The sequence below is a fragment of the Prionailurus viverrinus genome, chromosome B4 (genome assembly GCF_022837055.1).
Source record: "Prionailurus viverrinus isolate Anna chromosome B4, UM_Priviv_1.0, whole genome shotgun sequence".
NCBI lineage: Eukaryota > Metazoa > Chordata > Mammalia > Carnivora > Felidae > Prionailurus > Prionailurus viverrinus.
The window spans coordinates 122,167,816-122,185,041 of NC_062567.1; the positions used below are offsets into that span (position 1 = coordinate 122,167,816).

At 38.3% G+C, this 17,226-nt stretch overlaps 1 protein-coding gene across 5 annotated transcripts in view; it reads right to left on the bottom strand.

The window, feature by feature from the left end:
* Positions 1 to 17,226, bottom strand: part of SLC41A2 (solute carrier family 41 member 2) — a 127,589-nt gene that overhangs the window by 15,015 nt on the left and 95,348 nt on the right. The gene's annotated exons all lie outside the window — the stretch shown is intronic.

A 17,226-nucleotide genomic window follows, 5' to 3' on the forward strand; every position in this document is an offset into this window, starting at 1 on the left:
ACCAGAGACTTATTTTAGACCTGAGGCCACCTACAGATCAAAAGTAAGAGGATGGAGAACCATCTATCATGCTAATGGTTGTCAAAAGAAAGCTGGAGTAGATATACTTATATCAGACAAACTCGATTTTAAAATAAATACTGGAGGGGCGCCTGGGTGGCATAGGCAGTTAAGCGTCCGACTTCAGCCAGGTCACGATCTCGCGGTCCGTGAGTTTGAGCCCCGCATCAGGCTCTGGACTGATGGCTCAGAGCCTGGAGCCTGTTTCCGATTCTGTGTCTCCCTCTCTCTCTGCCCCTCCCCCGTTCATGCTCTGTCTCTCTCTGTCCCAAAAATAAATAAACGTTGAAAAAAAAAATTTAAAAAAAAAAAAATAAATAAAATAAAATAAATACTGGAACAAGAGACGAAGAAGGGCATTCTATCATAATTAAGGGGTCTATCCACCAAGAAGATCTAACAATTGTAAACATTTATGCTCCAAACATGGAATGTTCAAATATATAAATCAATTAATCACAAACATAAAGAAACTGACAATAATACCATAACAGTAAGGGACTTCAATATCCCACTTACATCAATGGACAGATTGTCTAACTAGAAAATCAGCAAGGAAACAATGGCTTTGAATGACACACTGGACCAGATGGACTTAACAAATATATTCAGAACATTTCATCCTAAAGCAGCAGAATACACATTCTTCTTGATTGCACATGGAACATTCTTCAGAATAGATCACATACTGGGGCACAAATCAGCCGTCAACAAGTACAAAAAGACAGAGACCATACCTTGCCTATTTTCAGACCACAACGCTATGAAATTCGAACTCAACCACAAGAAAAATTTGGAAAGACCATGAATACTTGGAGATTAAAGAACATCCCACTAGGGGCGCCTGGGTGGCTCAGTTGGTTAAGCATCCGACTTTGGCTCAGGTCACGATCTCACGGTCCGTGAGTTCGAGCCCCATGTCCGGCTCTGGGCTGATGGCTCAGAGCCTGGAGCCTGCTTCCGATTCTGTGTCTCCCTCTCTCTCTGCCCCTCCCCCATTCATGCTCTGTCTCTCTGTCTCAAAAATAAACATTAAAAAAAAAATTAAAAAAAAAAGAACATCCCACTAAAGAATGAATGGGTTAACCAAAAAATTAAAGAGGATATTAGGAAGTATGTGGACGCTAATGAAAATGAAAACCCGACAGTCCAAAACCTCTGGGATGCAGCAAAGGTGGTCATTAAGAGGGAAGTATATAGCAATCCAGGCCTTCCTAAAGAAGGAAGAAAGGTCTCAAATATACAACCTACCCTTATACCTAAAAGAGCTGGAAAATAACAGCAAATAAAGCCTAAAACCAGGAACAGAAGAAGGTAAATAATAAAGCTTAGAGCAGAAATCAATTTTATATATACATAGCTGTAGAACAGATTAATGAAACCAGGAGCTGGTTCTTTGAAAGAAATAACAAAACTGACAAACCCTTGGCCAGACTGATCAAAAAGAAAAAGGAAAGGATGCAAATAGATAAAATCACAAATGAAAGAGGAGAGATCTCAACCAATACCACAGAAATACAAACAATAACAGGAGAATATGAGCAGTTACATGCCAAAAAACTGGGCCGTCTGGAAGAAATAGACAAATTCCTAGAAACATATAAACTACCAAAACTTGGGGTGCCTGGGTGGCTCAGTTGGTTGAGCAACTGACTTCAGCTCAGGTCATGATCTCACGGTTTGTGAGTTCGAGCCCCATGTCGGGCTCTGTGCTAACAGCTCAGAGCCTGGAGCCTGCTTCACATTCTGTGTCTCCCTCTCTCTCTGCCCCTCCTCTACTCATGCTCTGTCTCTGTTTCAGAAAAAAATAAACATTAAAAAAATAAAAAATAAAAAAATAAATAAACTATCAAAACTGAAACAGGAAGAAATAGAAAATTTGAACAGACCGTAACCAGTAAAGAAACTGAATCACTAATCAAAAATTTCCCAACAGACAAGAGTCCACAGCCAGATGGTTTTCCAGGAGAATTATAACAAACATTTAAAGAAGAGTAGGGGTGCCTGGGTGGCTCAGTTGGTTAAGCGTCTGACTTCAGCTCAGGTCATGATCTCACAGTTTGTGAGTTCGAGCCCCGTGCCAGGCTCTGTGCTGACAGCTCAGAGTCTGGAGCCTGCTTCGGATTCTGTATCTCCCTCTCTCTCTCTCTGCTGCTCCCCTGCCCCTCAAAATTAAAATAAAAACATTAAAAAAAATTTAAAGAAGAGTTAACATCTATTCTTTTGAAGTGCTTCCAAAAAATATAACTGGAAGGAAAACTGCCAAACTCATTCTATGAAGCCAGCATTACCTTGATTCCAAAACCAGACAAAGACCCAACTAAAAGGGAGAACTACAGGAAATTTCCCTCAGGAAAATAGATGCAAAAATTCTCAACAAGATTACTAGCCAACCAGATCCAACAATACATTAAAAGAATTATTCACTATGATCAGGTAGGATTTATTCCTGGGATGCAGGGCTGGTTTAATATCTGCAAATCAATCAATGTGATACATCACATTAATAAAATAAAGGATGAGAACCACATGATCCTCTCAATAGATGCAGAAAAAGCATTTGACAAAATACATCATCCTTTCTGGGTAAAAACCCTCAGGAAAGTAGGGATAGAAAGAACATACCTCAAGATCATAAAGGCCATATATAAAAGACCCACAACTAATGTCATCCTCAATGGGGAAAAACTGAGAGCTTCCCCCCTAAGGTCAGGAACATGGCAGGGAAGTCCACTCTCACCACTGTTACTCAATATAGTGTTGGAAGCCCTAGCCTTAGCAATCAGACAACACAAAGAAATAAAAGCATCCAAATTGGCAAGGAGAAAGTCAAACTTTCACTCTTCACAGATGACATGATACTCTATATGGAAAACCCAAAAGATTCACCAAAAAACTGCTAGAACTGATCCAGGAATTCAGCAAAGTCGCAGGATATAAAATCAATGTACAGAAACCAGTTGCATTTCTATATACCAATAATGAAGCAGCAGAAAGAGAAATCAAGGAATTGATCCCTTTTACAATTGCACCAAAACCCATAAAATACATAGGAATAAACTTAACCAAAGAGGTGAAAGATCTATACACTGAAAACTACAGAAAGCTTATGAAAGAAATTGAAGACACACAAAAATGGAAAAACATTCCATGTTCATGGGTTAGAAGAACAAATATTGTTAAAATGTTGACACTGCCCAAAGCAATCTACATATTCAATACAGTCCCTATCAAAACAATACCAGCATTCTTCACAGAGCTAGAGCAAACAATTCCAAAACTTGTATGGAATCAGAAAAGACCCCAAATAGCCAAAGTAATGTTGGAAAAGAAAACCAAAGCTGAAAGCATCACAATTCCAGGCTTCAAGCTATGTTATGAAGTGGTAATCATCAAGACAGTATGGTACTGGCACAAAAACAGACACATAGATCAATGGAACAGAATAGAGAACACAAAAATGGACCCACAAATGTATGGCCAACTAATCTTTCACAAAGCAGACAGAATATCCAATACAAAAAAGACAGTTTCTTCAGCAAATGGTATTGGGATAACTGGACAGCAACATGCAGAAGGATGAACTTGGACCACTTTCCTACACCATACACAAAAAAAACCTCAAAGTGGATGAAAGACCTAAATGTAAGACAGGAAACCATCAAAATCCTAGAGGAGAGAACAGGCAACAACCTCTTTGACCTCGACTGCAGCAACTTCTTGACATGTCTCCAGAGGCAAGGGAAACAAAAGCAAAAATGAACTATTGGTACCTCATCATCTCAAGATAAAAAGCTTCGCACAGTGAAGGAAACAATCAGCGAAACTAAAAGGCAACTGATGGAATGGGAAAAGATATTTTCAAATGAAATATCAGATAAAGGGTTAGTATCCAAAATCTATAAAGATCTTATCAAACTCAACTCCCAAAAAACAATCCAGTGAAGAAATGGGCAGAAGACGTGAATAGACACTTTTCCAAAGAAGACATCCAGATTGCTAACAGACACATGAGAAGATGCTCAACATCACTCATCATCAGGGACATACAAATCAAACCATAATGAGATACCACCTCACACCTGTCAGAATGGCTAACATTAACAACTCAGGCAACAACAGATGTTGGTGACGATGTGGAGAAAGAGAAACCCTTTTGCATTTCTGGTGGGAATGAAAACTGGTGCACCCACCCTGGGAAAATGTGGAGGTTCCTCAAAAAATTAAAAATTGAGCCACTCTACAACCCAGCAATTGCACTACTAGTTATTTATCCAAAGGATACAAAAAGTCTGATTCGAAGGGGCACATGCACCCCTATGTTTATAGCAGCACTACTGACAATAGCCAAAGTATGGAAAGAGCCCAAATGTACATCGACTGATAAATGGATAAAGAAGATGTGGTATACACATACAATGGAATAATACTCGGTGATCGAAAAGAATGAACTCTTGACATTTGCAACAACATGGATGCAACTAGAGTGTATTACGCTAAGTGAAATAAGTCAGTCAGAGAAAGACAAACATATGATTTCACTCATAGGTGGACTTTAAGAAACAAACAGATGAACATAGGGGAAGGGAAGCAAAAATAAGATAAAAACAGAGAGGGAGACAGACCACGAGAGATTCTTAAATACAGAGAACAAACTGAGGGTTGCTGGTGGGGTGTTGGGTGGGGGGTACGGGCTCAATGAGTGATGGGCATTAAGGAGGGCACTTGTTGGGATGAGCACTGGGTGCTACATGTAAGTGATGAATCACTAAATTCTATTTCTGAAATAATTATTATATACTATGTATAATCCAACTAACTTGAATTTAAATTTTAAAAATAATAAAAATAAAAGGTTATTGGACTGGAACTGTAAACACTGGTTTCTAACACTTACTAACATGATCTTTCTCCCTGAGCCTTAGTTTAGGTTTCTTGAAAATAGATGAATTTATGTCTTCACCATCTGTTCTAGCTCTGGAGTACAAAGGTAAGAAATCTGTTGTCCTAAATTACATAGTGATTATTTGCCTCACCTTTGCATTTCTTCTCCTGCCCTGCCACACATTCTTACTCTTTTAAATAGGATTTAAATTCCCTTCCCATGCAATTTCTTTTTAAAGGTATTGGGATGACTTAAAGTTCATGCAGGTTTCAATTTATTAAATTATTTTTTTGCAAGTTAACAAAGGATATCAGTGTTTCCTTGGAACAGTATACAATGCATTATTAAAGTCACAATGAATATCAGATACTTCTTAATGCAACATGTTTTATTTTAAAACTAAGTGATTATTTAAGAACTGCATGCTTTTCACTGCAAAAACACACTGAAATCAAACCAAGGGTAGACTGTGTTTTTACATCGTCTGTTTGTTTTTTATGAAATATGCATACATTCTTTAGGTAAATATACCTTCTGAAAAGGCAACTTTGTAGCCTGTTCTGCATGTTCTAGATGTATTGCTTGGAATTTAAATAAATATCCCAAATACAAGAATATATGTTTGCTTTGGACGATATTGATTCTCTTGGCCAGCTCCTTCTTTGAGCTAGAATCAACATTCCTGGGTACTAGCATCCCCTCAATGCCCCAAATGCCAGTAACAGCCTTGTGTACTGTGTAAAGAAAGATGATTCTTCAGGGAAGGAAGGCTTAGAAATATGGTACAAATAAATGCCAGGAGTAGCAAATTAGTACAGTTCTTCCAAACCCCTAACTTACAAAGGCTGAATTTACTTCCCCTATAAAAATGTGCTTCCCTAATCCAGTCTCCAGACTAGAAACCCTACTCATTAAAATATAATATACAAATGTTTGCTCAGAAGAATTTAGGATTATCAGTCAACAGGAATTCAATCTAATTCTGATATTTAAATAAAAGCATCTTTTCTTTGGTCTAAACTATTCTTGGGAGGTGGCAGGTGGACGAAGGTGGGAAAAGAATAAACCTTGTTTTGAGAAGGAGCCCATAATATTCTCAAGGAGTCCATGGCACAAAAATGGTTAAGATCTTCTGTCCAAAAGAAACTTTTATTTATTTTTTTTATTTTTTATTTTTCACTAAGGGAATATCAGCTTTATTTTGTAACTTTTAGAATGTGGAGCTTTACAAGGTACAGATACTAAGGTTCTGGTAGTGTTCTATTTTTTTTTTTTTAATTTTTTTTTTAACATTTATTTTTTTGAGACAGAGAGAGACAGAGCATGAAGAGGGGAGGGTCAGAGAGGGAGACACAGAATCTGAAACAGGCTCCAGGCTCCGAGCTGTCGGCACAGAGCCTGACGCGGGTCTCGAACTCACAGACCGTGAGATCATGACCCGAGCTGAAGTCGGACACTCAACCGACTGAGCCACCCAGGCGCCCCATGTAGTGTTCTATTTCTTAAGCTGACCGCTGAGGGTCCTGGTGTTCACTGTATTATTATTCTTCATACCTTGTGCAGGTCACTGTTTAGTCAATATTTAATATATAATTAAACTTTTAAAAAAGCATAATTTTTGGCTGGGTGCTCATTAACCCTGGCCCAGTTAATCCTGCCACTGATCACTCCCTCATCTGACCATGTCATTCTGTTCCAATCATGCAAAGAGTCAGTGATAACTAATGTCACTTAACATTAGGACATGACAGCCTGGAAAATTAAAAGAAAAAAAAAAAGTCAGGCAAAACAAGATGTTTCTTAGTTTCTAATAAGAGGAAAAAGGATAGAAATAAAACATATGTACATAGCTATAGAAAATGAACCTTTATTGATTTTCAACTACCAAGCTAAATTACTTGAATGCTGTTAGTACCCACAGAATAATAAGGAAAGACACAATCAGCAGAGACCAGGCCCTGAGCCACTTAGGGGCTCCTCCTTCACCCTCTGCCCTTGGCCCAAAGATGGCCCTGCTTGTCTTACAAGTAGGAGGCCTTTCTGTGGGTTGCCTAGCAAAACACTTAACTGAGAAAAAAAAAAAAAGAATATTTATTCATTTAAAACCACTTATTGTATGCCTTTCCAATATAGGTATTACTCAAATTTGAGAAATAATCTTTAAAAAATGTTTTTTTTTTTTAATAGCACACCGAAATATTTGTGGTGGTGGTCTTTGGATTGGGGCAATTCTATCGTCATGAATACATGTTGCTTGACAATACGAAACAAAATTCAAACTAAAACAAACAAAAATCCCCCATGAAATGATGACCCAAAACCCCTTCCTTGCCTAAGCTCAGTACAGAAATCTGTTTTTTCACTTTACTAGGTGACATAGGTGTCTCAGAAAACAGATTTAAAAGGATAACTTTGAAATCTACAGGAACTGAGTAATAAATAGTGCTAGAACACAGAACTACCTGGAAACCGCTCTGATTGCAGGTAAAATGAAAGGTGTCAGGAGTACAGTTCTGAACTTCTTTGACCTTAGAAAGGTAAACCCTGAAAGGAAGACAACTCATTTTAATGGGAGAAAGGGGCAAAGAAACAATTGAGAGATTTGAAAATAGATCTTTTCTTGATATAGAAGGGTCTAAAGTTATGCTTAGAGACAGAATATGGAGAGAAGCAGGGGACAGAGTTGGATGTACAAAAAGAAGGAACATGCGTAGTTAATCGAATTCACATCTCAGAAAAAAGCGGCCATGAGAAGTGACAAGTGTGAAAGCCCAGACATAATCCACTTGGACTTCCATAAGGTTTGAGATACAGTATCACATAAGAATTCATAAATATAATTACTGCTGCTGTTGAAATGCTAGCACACTGAGAACTCTTTGTTAAGAGTAGAGAATAAAAGGATGTTGATTTGGCAGGAATCACAGAAAAAACATCTACATTAGTTTTGGTTATTTGGCATATCTGTAGCTGTAAAGATACAGATACTCCCATAAATGAACTGAGACCCACATAAAGAGAGCTTGCAATTAAAAAGAATGGCAAAAAAAAAAAAAAAAAAAAAAAGCAAATGATTTCTCTTGAGGCTAAAATTAAAAAAAACACCATGTGAAGGCTCAAAAGAAAACAGTTGCATAAGAATAGATATATACATCAGTGGAACAGAATAAAATTTAGAAAGAGACCCACATATACATAGTAAGTTGATTTCTGATAAAGGCACTAAAGTCATTCAAGGAGGGTAAGGCTAGTTTTCTCAATAAATGGGGCTGAAACAACCAAGTATTCACAAGAAAAAATATGAACCTTAATCTGTAGTTCATAAAAATTAACTCCAAATGGATCAGAGCCCCAAAGAAAAGCTAAAAAATCCAGAAAATTTCTAAAACAAAAAAGAACTAACCGTAATGAAAAAAACTGAAAAACTGAACTTTATTAAAATTGAAATTCCCACTGTTAAAATATATGGTTAAGAAAATGAAGAAGCAATGTACAGACTGGGAGAAAATATTTTCAATACAGGTATATGACAAAGGACTTATACCCAGAATATACAAAGAACTCTTAACAACTCCATAAGTCAACCCGTTTTAAAAAACGGACACAAGATTTGGACTTCACAAAAGAAAACATGAACGGCCAGTAAACCCATGAAAAGATGCTCAATACTGTTAATCAGGAGGCACATGGAAATTACGATGGTCATGAGCTACCACTTTTATACCCACCGGAATGGCTAAAGGCATAAAGACTGACAATCCTAAGTAATGGTGAGGATGTGGAACAATGGGAACTCTCACCCTAATGGGAATGCAGAACAGTATAACCACTTTGGAAAAAAGACTGGCAGTTTCTTCTAAAGTTAAATATGCCTTTTCCAGAAGATCCAGCAACTCTACTCCTGGGTATTTACCCAAGGGAAACAGAAACATATGTCTACACAAAACTTATACATAAATGTTAATATCAACTTCATTCATAACAGACCCAAACTGGATACAAACCAAATGCTCATCAGCAGGTGAATGGATAAACCAGTTGGGTATAGTCATACGATAGAATACTAAGCAGCAAAAATGGAACAAATTACTAACATATGTAACAATATGGATAAATTTCAAAACACATGTGGAGTAAAAGAAGGAGTCAAAGAATATAAATTTATATTCATTTATATGAAAACTCAGAAAAGGAAAATACAATTTATAATGATAAAGGATAGATCAGTGGTTGTCTAGAGCCAAGGATGGAGGGGCGCTGACTGCAAAGGGGCATGAGGGAACTTTTTGAGGGCGAAGGCAATGTTCTATATGTTGATTGTGGTGGTTGTTACATGGATGTATGCATACGTCAAACTATGCAAACTATACAAACTAAGCAAACTACAAACTATGCAAACTATGTATGCAAACTCATCAAACTACACTTTACACAGGTATGGTTTACTGCATATAAATTAGACCTTAATGTCATTTTCTTTCAAATTGTTTTGTTGGAGAATTCATCTCTTTAAAACAAGTAGCAGTGTGCAGCACATAGGGAGAGGTTTGATAAGTATCTGTTGAACTTTTTAAATCTGTCTATAAAGGAAAGGAAATCCCTAAAAATATGTAAGGACTCTGATAGGGGTTTCTTCTAGGAACAGCCTACAGCAGGGGTCAGCAAACTATAGCCTGTCTGGCCCAGCACCTACCCGTATGGCCCATAAGCTAAGAAGTTGATATTTCTAAATGGTTGAAAATAACCAAAGAAAAAATAGTATTTTGTGACACATAAACATTTTAGGAAATTTCATTTCCAGTGTCCATAGGCAAAGTTTTGCTGGGACACCAGCCACACTCATTTTTTACATATTGTCTGTGGCTGCTGTTGTGCTGTTCTAGCAGAGTTGAGTACTTGTGACAGAGACCGCATGGCCTCCAAGTCCTAAAATGTTGACTCTCTAGCCTTTTTCAGAAAAAGTTTGCTGACCCCTGCCCTCGAGTGTAGGACCTCTTTCTGTCATCCTCTGCTAATAAATAATGAAATTACCAGGTTAAATTCTTGGTCCTTTTACTTTGTGATAGAATAGACAGAACAAAGACTTTGAAGTAACACAGATCTAAATTCAAATTTTATCTACTACTTAACTACTTCTGTTACTCTGCATAATTTTTTTTAATGTTTATTTATTTTTGAGAGAGAGGGAGACAGAGCATGAGCAGGGGAGGAAGAGAGACAGGGGGAGACACAGAATCCAAAACAGGCTCCAGGCTCTGAGCTGTCAGCACAGAGCCCTACTATGTCGGGCTGGAACCCATGGACCATGAGATCATGACCTGAACCGAAGTTGGACGCTTAGCCAACTGAGCCACCCAGGCTCCCTGACTCTGCATAAGTTTTTTAAACTTTCAGTCTCTCAGATTTGTCACTTGGAAAGTAGAGAAGACTGCATATCTCAGAGGGCTGCTAAAAGTATCATGTGAAATAATTTCAATAAAAAGTGTTGTCTGGGGCACCTGGGTGCCTCCAGTCGGTTGAGCAGTCAGCTCTTGGTTTCAGCTCAGGTCACGATCTCATAGTTCGTGGGATTGGGCCCCATGTTGGGCTCTGTGCTGACAGTGTGGAGCCTGCTTGGTTTTCTCCCTCTCTGCCCCTCCCCTATTCATGTGCTCACACCCTCTCTCCCTCTTAAAATAAATAAATAAACATTAAGAAAAAATGGTGTCTGGCTAGGGCACCTGGGTGGCTCACTTGGTTAAGCATCTGACTCTTGATCTCAGCTCAGATCCTGATCTCAGAGTTGTGAGTTCAAGCCCCACATTGGGCTCTGAACAGGACGTGAAGCCTACTTAAAAAAAAAAAAAAAAGTCATCTGGCAATTAATAGACACTTAATAAATATTAGTTCATATTCTTCTTGTAAATAGGGTATCTAAGAACAGTAGTGAGTAGAAACAGGCGAGGAGAAAAAGAATGATCCTGATCACTCACCGAACAGTTTTTGAATTAGAAGCCACAAGCTATTGTTTCTTCCTTTGCCTCAGTTCTTATTCTGGCACAAGTTAGTTATCAAACTTCATTTACTTTCTTTTTTTAGTTGTATATGCCTTTATCTATACTTAATATAAATGTAATAATATATTATGTATTCTTTTTGTGTCTGGCGTCTTCTGCTCAAGCGGTTAGCAACCAGGTCAAGTATTTTCCCAAATATCCAAAGTATGTTCAATGCATCTTGAATCCAATTTAACGACTATTTATTGGTACCTAACATAGAAAACACTGTGATAAGCTTTCTGGGTTACTCAGAAAAGAATATGACATAGTTATTGCTTTCAGTGAGATCAGAATCAAAAAGAAACATGACTGAAATGCCTAAAATAATCTAAGAATTATATAAAGCTGAATGTATTTGATAATTATTTACTGCATTAGGGGCTGGTGCTGAGTCTATGACGATGAATAAAATAATCCCTGATCTTTTTGTCTATGTACAGGTACAACCCGGTTTGAAAGGAATGTCAATTATTCAGCTAAAAACAAAACAAAACAAAACATGATCCCTGGATAAGACTCAACGATGGACACCCTCTGGGGGAAAAAATGGAAGGGACCTTAGAGGAGCCGGAAGGTAATACCAGTCGAGAACCTAAAACAGGTTCTCCAAGGAGCACCTGAGTGGCTCAGTTGGTTAAGCACCCAGCTCTTGATCTCAGCTCAGGTAATGATCTCATGGTTTGTGAGACAGAGCCCCGTGTTGGGCTCTGTGCTGGCAGTGCAGAATCTGCTTGGGATTCTCTCTCTCTGGCCCTCCCTCACTCATGCATGCTCTCTCTCTTTCACAAAATAAATGAATAAAACTTAAAAAAAACAAAAACAAAACAGGTTCTCCAGAGCACCCCCAGGAACAGATGATTCAAAGAACTTGACTATTAACCCAAGATTCTCAGAACAGAGATGATCATACAAGTAGACAGCTTCCACACAAGACTATCAAAATAATAGTTCCAGTTATAGATAATAGAATGGCTTTGGACTTTCTTTTGGCCAACTGAAACCATTATTAACACTCATGTTATTTATACCTGACCAACATTACAGGTAGAATACGGCAATCTATATCTAAGCTGAAAGAAAAGGCAGTCTGGCCACCTAAGGAATGCCTAAGACTTGTTTTCTTGGTCATACCTGAAAAATCTTAGGTTATGCGAGTGAAATATATACTAGTCCCTCCCAATACTTCTAATTATTCTTGTTTGCCTCAGAGTCATTTGATGTTTATTGTCTAGTACCTCAAATTCTTCTACAGTTACTGTCCTGGCAGATGTTTCAATAAATGCTTCAAAGAAATAAATGAAATCATGCTGATTGATACAAACTGAAAATCAGATCTTCACAAATGAAACCCCATCTTCAAGAAGAATCAACAACAGAGGGGAAGGCCTGGACAATCCTTAATGATCTCCTGGAGCTTTGACTGAGTTAAGAACAATGGGGACTGAGAATTTCGAAAGTTCCCACATTCCCAGGAAAACACTGATGATTCTTTCACCATGTAACAAAAAGCCGACAGAAGTGGTTTTGAATTCATTCAATCAATAAACAACTTACATTCTTGAACACACTTTAAAAGCCAGCCAATCAATGACAGTCCTTGCTTCTGAAGTAGCCAATTAGGAACAAATTCAGTCCAATAAGTATACGGCTTGGGGCCAACCAAACAACACTACTCACACCCCAGTAACCGTACTTCTCCACCTGGCATCAGCCCACTTGTGCTTTTGAACCCTCAACTCCCAAACCCTAAACCCTATGTAAGAATGGCAGTTTGCTGGCCTAGAGAGATTTTGGCTGATCCCAGTGTAACTACTTCACAACAGGGAGCAGTAAATTCAACTGTCTCTTAATTTTAGATACGGAATGATGGTCTCATCCTCCTTTGACATTGTTTAAACATTCCTTTCAATAAGTACAACTAGAGCTGACATAGACATTTAGCTTAAAAAAATTTTTTTTAAAGTGGCATGGCACTAAACATTTTAAATGATAAAATCAGGTCAGGTCAGAATTTTTACAGTGACTATTCTGCAATCACAATTAACCAGGACTTTATTCTGGCAAATTTGAGTAATGGTTTTTATATTTTTCAATTAAGTGCTTTCCCATAGCTGTGTTATAAGATTTTTTTTTTTTTTTTTTTTTTTTTTGTCGGTGATGGATGAGTGCTCTAAGTCACGTCTGCAGTCTCAGCAGGATTCAGAGCACGGGTGGTTACATCCTCACCAGAACACTAGAAAAAGACAGCTCAGTGTCTCTGGCCCTACCTTCGTCTTCATCAGGGTCGACAAGCCTGAAGAGAACTCCCCTTCTCAATGCCTCACTACCCAAGGGATCCAGCATGCTATGTCTCCAATGAGGCAGGCTATCGTTTCATCTTCTGTGGCTGTCTGGCCTGGAGCCCGAGCATACTTGTCTAGAGAATTAATCCTAAAAAGGGATTTGGGAAATTGTCTCCATCTTAAGACCCTACAACCTAAGCTACAATAGCGTCATCACACTATCGTTATCACAAAAAATACAATCAAAACAAGGTGAAAAGGGAATCTCAAAAATTCGCCTGTTTCAACTGTCTACCTTAAGGTAACATATTCATCAACTCGCAAAGCTAAAGTAGGTGTTTTTAGAACAAGAGAAGAAAACTCCTGCAACTGTTGACCCTCTCCTCACATTTCCTTACTATTCTCTTCATACTTTTCCTTCAACCCAAACAGAAACCAATGAAGAAACAGAGACAGAATGCAGAAAGAATAAAGACATCCTTACTTCCCATTTGAAATCTGGTGGATTTAAATCTTGAGGAGTGAGAAAAGAATGGGAATGAGGTCAGGCAACCTGTTACAATCCCCTAATTGCTTAGATCCTTCCTTTGTGATGCCATCTGGGAATAGGATTTGAGTTAGTGTTGTAATAAAATATATATATATATATATAACCACACCATTTAATAAGGCCTACTATGTGCCACACATTTAAACATTATTACTACTATACAATGAGGAGTCATTATCCTCATCTTGCAGGCAAGAACAATGAGACCCCTAAGGAATTAAGCAACTTGCCTAGGGCTGAGCCAATTAACTCTCTCAGTTATTGGGTAGTTATCCTGGGATTCCAGTTATGGGCAGGTTGCCACCACATGGCTACATTCTTCCTTACTGAGAAGAATGACTCCAAGCAATTACTGGGGTATCAGAATCATGGTAGGGACTCTTGGTGCTAAATTCCATAGGTCTTGATCCTGCCACTGATCCCCTAAGAGACTCATTACTCCAGTAATCCACAGCTACTAGTGATGATGGTAATAAAATAGTAAAACCGTAATAGCACCTTTCATAGATTATCTCATTTCATCCTTATAACAACAGCCAACAAGGTGGGTCTATTCTTAGCCACTTTTTATAGATGAGAAAACACAGTTCCTGAGAGGTTACCGTGCTTAAGCTGACACAGGTACAAGTGGTGAATACCAGAGCCCAAGCCCTTACATACTATGCTCCCTGCATCGGATGAATGAAATGTTATCAGATCTCACAAGTTTGTTGCAAGGGGAACAAATTTTGAAAATCATCATTTTGTAAAACAAAATAAACTCGTCAGTCCGGTCTTCAAGATCCTTCATGATCTTGCCACAATCTGTTAATTTTCAACCTTATTTTCCATCACTTCTTTACATAAGCCCCTATGCTCCATAAATTTTCTTCCTATTTTCTGTAAATGCCCTGACTTTTCTCATTTACCTAATGCTATTTCCTTTTGCTGAAATGGCATTTTCTATGGATTCCACAAAACAAAATTTTATCCATTATAAATCTTCCTCCCCATGGAGGGAAAAACTCCCACTACTGAACTCCCATAGTGCTTTGTGCTTCTCTCAGGACATTTGTTTTCTTGACTGGATTCCTACCTGACTTCAGTAGACAAAGATTCTATGTAAACTCTGTGCAATGAATGCCCTTCTGAGGCAAAATGCCAGGCTGGAAGGAATATGAGGATGGAACAAAATAGAGACAAAAGGCAGCTTTAAGTCTTCAGAAACTGCCATCCTAAGAACCATGTACCTCTAAGAGCACAATGAAGTGTCAAACTTATTCTTGTAAAACATAGTGGTTAGGAGTACAGACTATAGACTCCATCTTGCTGTGTGGCCTCGGAGAAGTCAGTCAACTTCTCTCTATGTCATCTGCCTCATCTGTGAATGGGAACAGCATAACGTAGGTCACGGACTTGTAGAGAGTACTCAGCAAGTTCATATATGTAAGGTGCCTAACAGTGAATGGCTCATAACAAATGCCATACACAGTTTGCTATCACCACTTTTGAAACTCTTATATATATTGAAAAAGTGGCTGAGATTACCAAATCCCAAGAAAGGAACTGTCAGAGATGGGAAACTTTCAGAATATATAATTTAGGTGATGAGGTGATGAACTGGCCTATATATATATATATATACGTATATATATATATATATATATATACGTATATATATATATATATACGTATATATATATATATATACGTATATATATATATATATATACCCCATTACGCTCTTCCTCTCAAAAAATCCAGAAGAAATATAACTGAACACTATAATATAAGTCAAATTATGGCAGAAAGAAGTGCCAGACTTCTGGGTTAAAAAAAAAAAAAAAGACCCATTAAAAATAAGCTATTTTTTGAAAAAAAAGTTAGCGGACTTGGAATACAATTTTTCAAGAAAACAACATTTTTTGTATTGCTTTGGTTCTCTGGCTAACCCATAAAAGCCAATTTAACTTAATATTACTTTAGCAGCAATTATTGATTTCCATAATAGACTGTTGTAGTTGGCAGATTATTTTAATATTAGCATATACATTACTAAATATATACAACAATGCTTTGTAACAAATCATCTTTCCTGTAGAAGTGGGAATTCACAAAATCAAACATCATGAATGCAGGAGGGGATCTGAGTGATAGCTAGGGCCACTATGCTTCCTCATTTGGCCAGAAGCGATGGTCATTCTAATTATCAATAGCTCCCTTTCACTCTCCAAAGTGTCCTAGTTTGGACTAAAATTAAATGGTTACCTTAGTGTTAGTATCTTCACTGTAATGTTACAAGTGAAAAAACTAAGCCACACAGCAGTGCTGTGACTTAGCTAAAGTCACAATACAGGAAGGGGCCAGAAATACTTACTCCAGGGAGCCCGGGGGTCTCAGTTGGTTAAGTGTCCCATCCGACTCTTGGTTTTGGCTCAGGTCGTGGTCTCACAGTTCTTGAGTTCAAGCCCTGCACTGGGCTCTGCGCGGACAGTATGGAGCCGGCTTGGGATTCTCTCCCTCTCTCTGACCCTCTCCCCCCTCAACATAAAATAAACAAACTTAGAAAAAAAGAAAGAAATACTTATTCCCAGTCCAGGAGTCTTCCTGTCACAACGCACGTACTTATCAGTAGCAGGATAATGGTGATGACTGTGACGGGCAGGATTTGGGGTGCCAACAGCGCACATGCCATAAGCCTACGTGAATGAGGCTCTCCCCATCCCAGAGGGACTTTACAGCATCAGGGGCTGAGGATGGAGAGGTTTAGAGATCTTTGCTTGTGTGCCCTGAGCTTGGCTTCTTGCCCTTTTCACTGTACCCCTTGTGGCTTCTCATCTCCCCACCCCTGCTACTGAGATGGGAGAGATTATGGGGGAACAAGGAATTTAGTTTTGGACACTTCACGTTTGAGAGATCTTTCAACATATAACTGGAGATGTAGAAAAGGAGTCCAGACTAGAGACGTCAATATGAGAGCAAGCAATGCAAGGAAGCTATCTAAAGCTTAGGCCACGCATCAGAAGGGCAAGAAGGGAATTGTGTGGTAAAGAACAGGCGTCAAAATGAAGGTGTCTCCAATAATGAGAGGAAGGAAAAGTGATGCCTCTGACAATAATACGATACACTGCATTTACTACCATTATTGGAAACTTACTATGTCCCAGAAATTCCACCAAGTAATTTATAGACATTAGCTTAGCTCTCATCACTACCCTCTGAGTTAGGGGAAAAAAATAAGGCCAGGAAGATTACAAAACTTGATTAAAGTCACAAAATAAGTAGCAGAGCAGAAACTCTGATTCAGGACTGACTGTGAACAGCTCCAATCTCTCTACAGTATTCCTCATATTGGGATCTTATCTCCCCTCTTCTTTCCTTTATCCTTTGTATGTAAGGTATGTGATTACAGACAGCCTGCCTTATAAATAT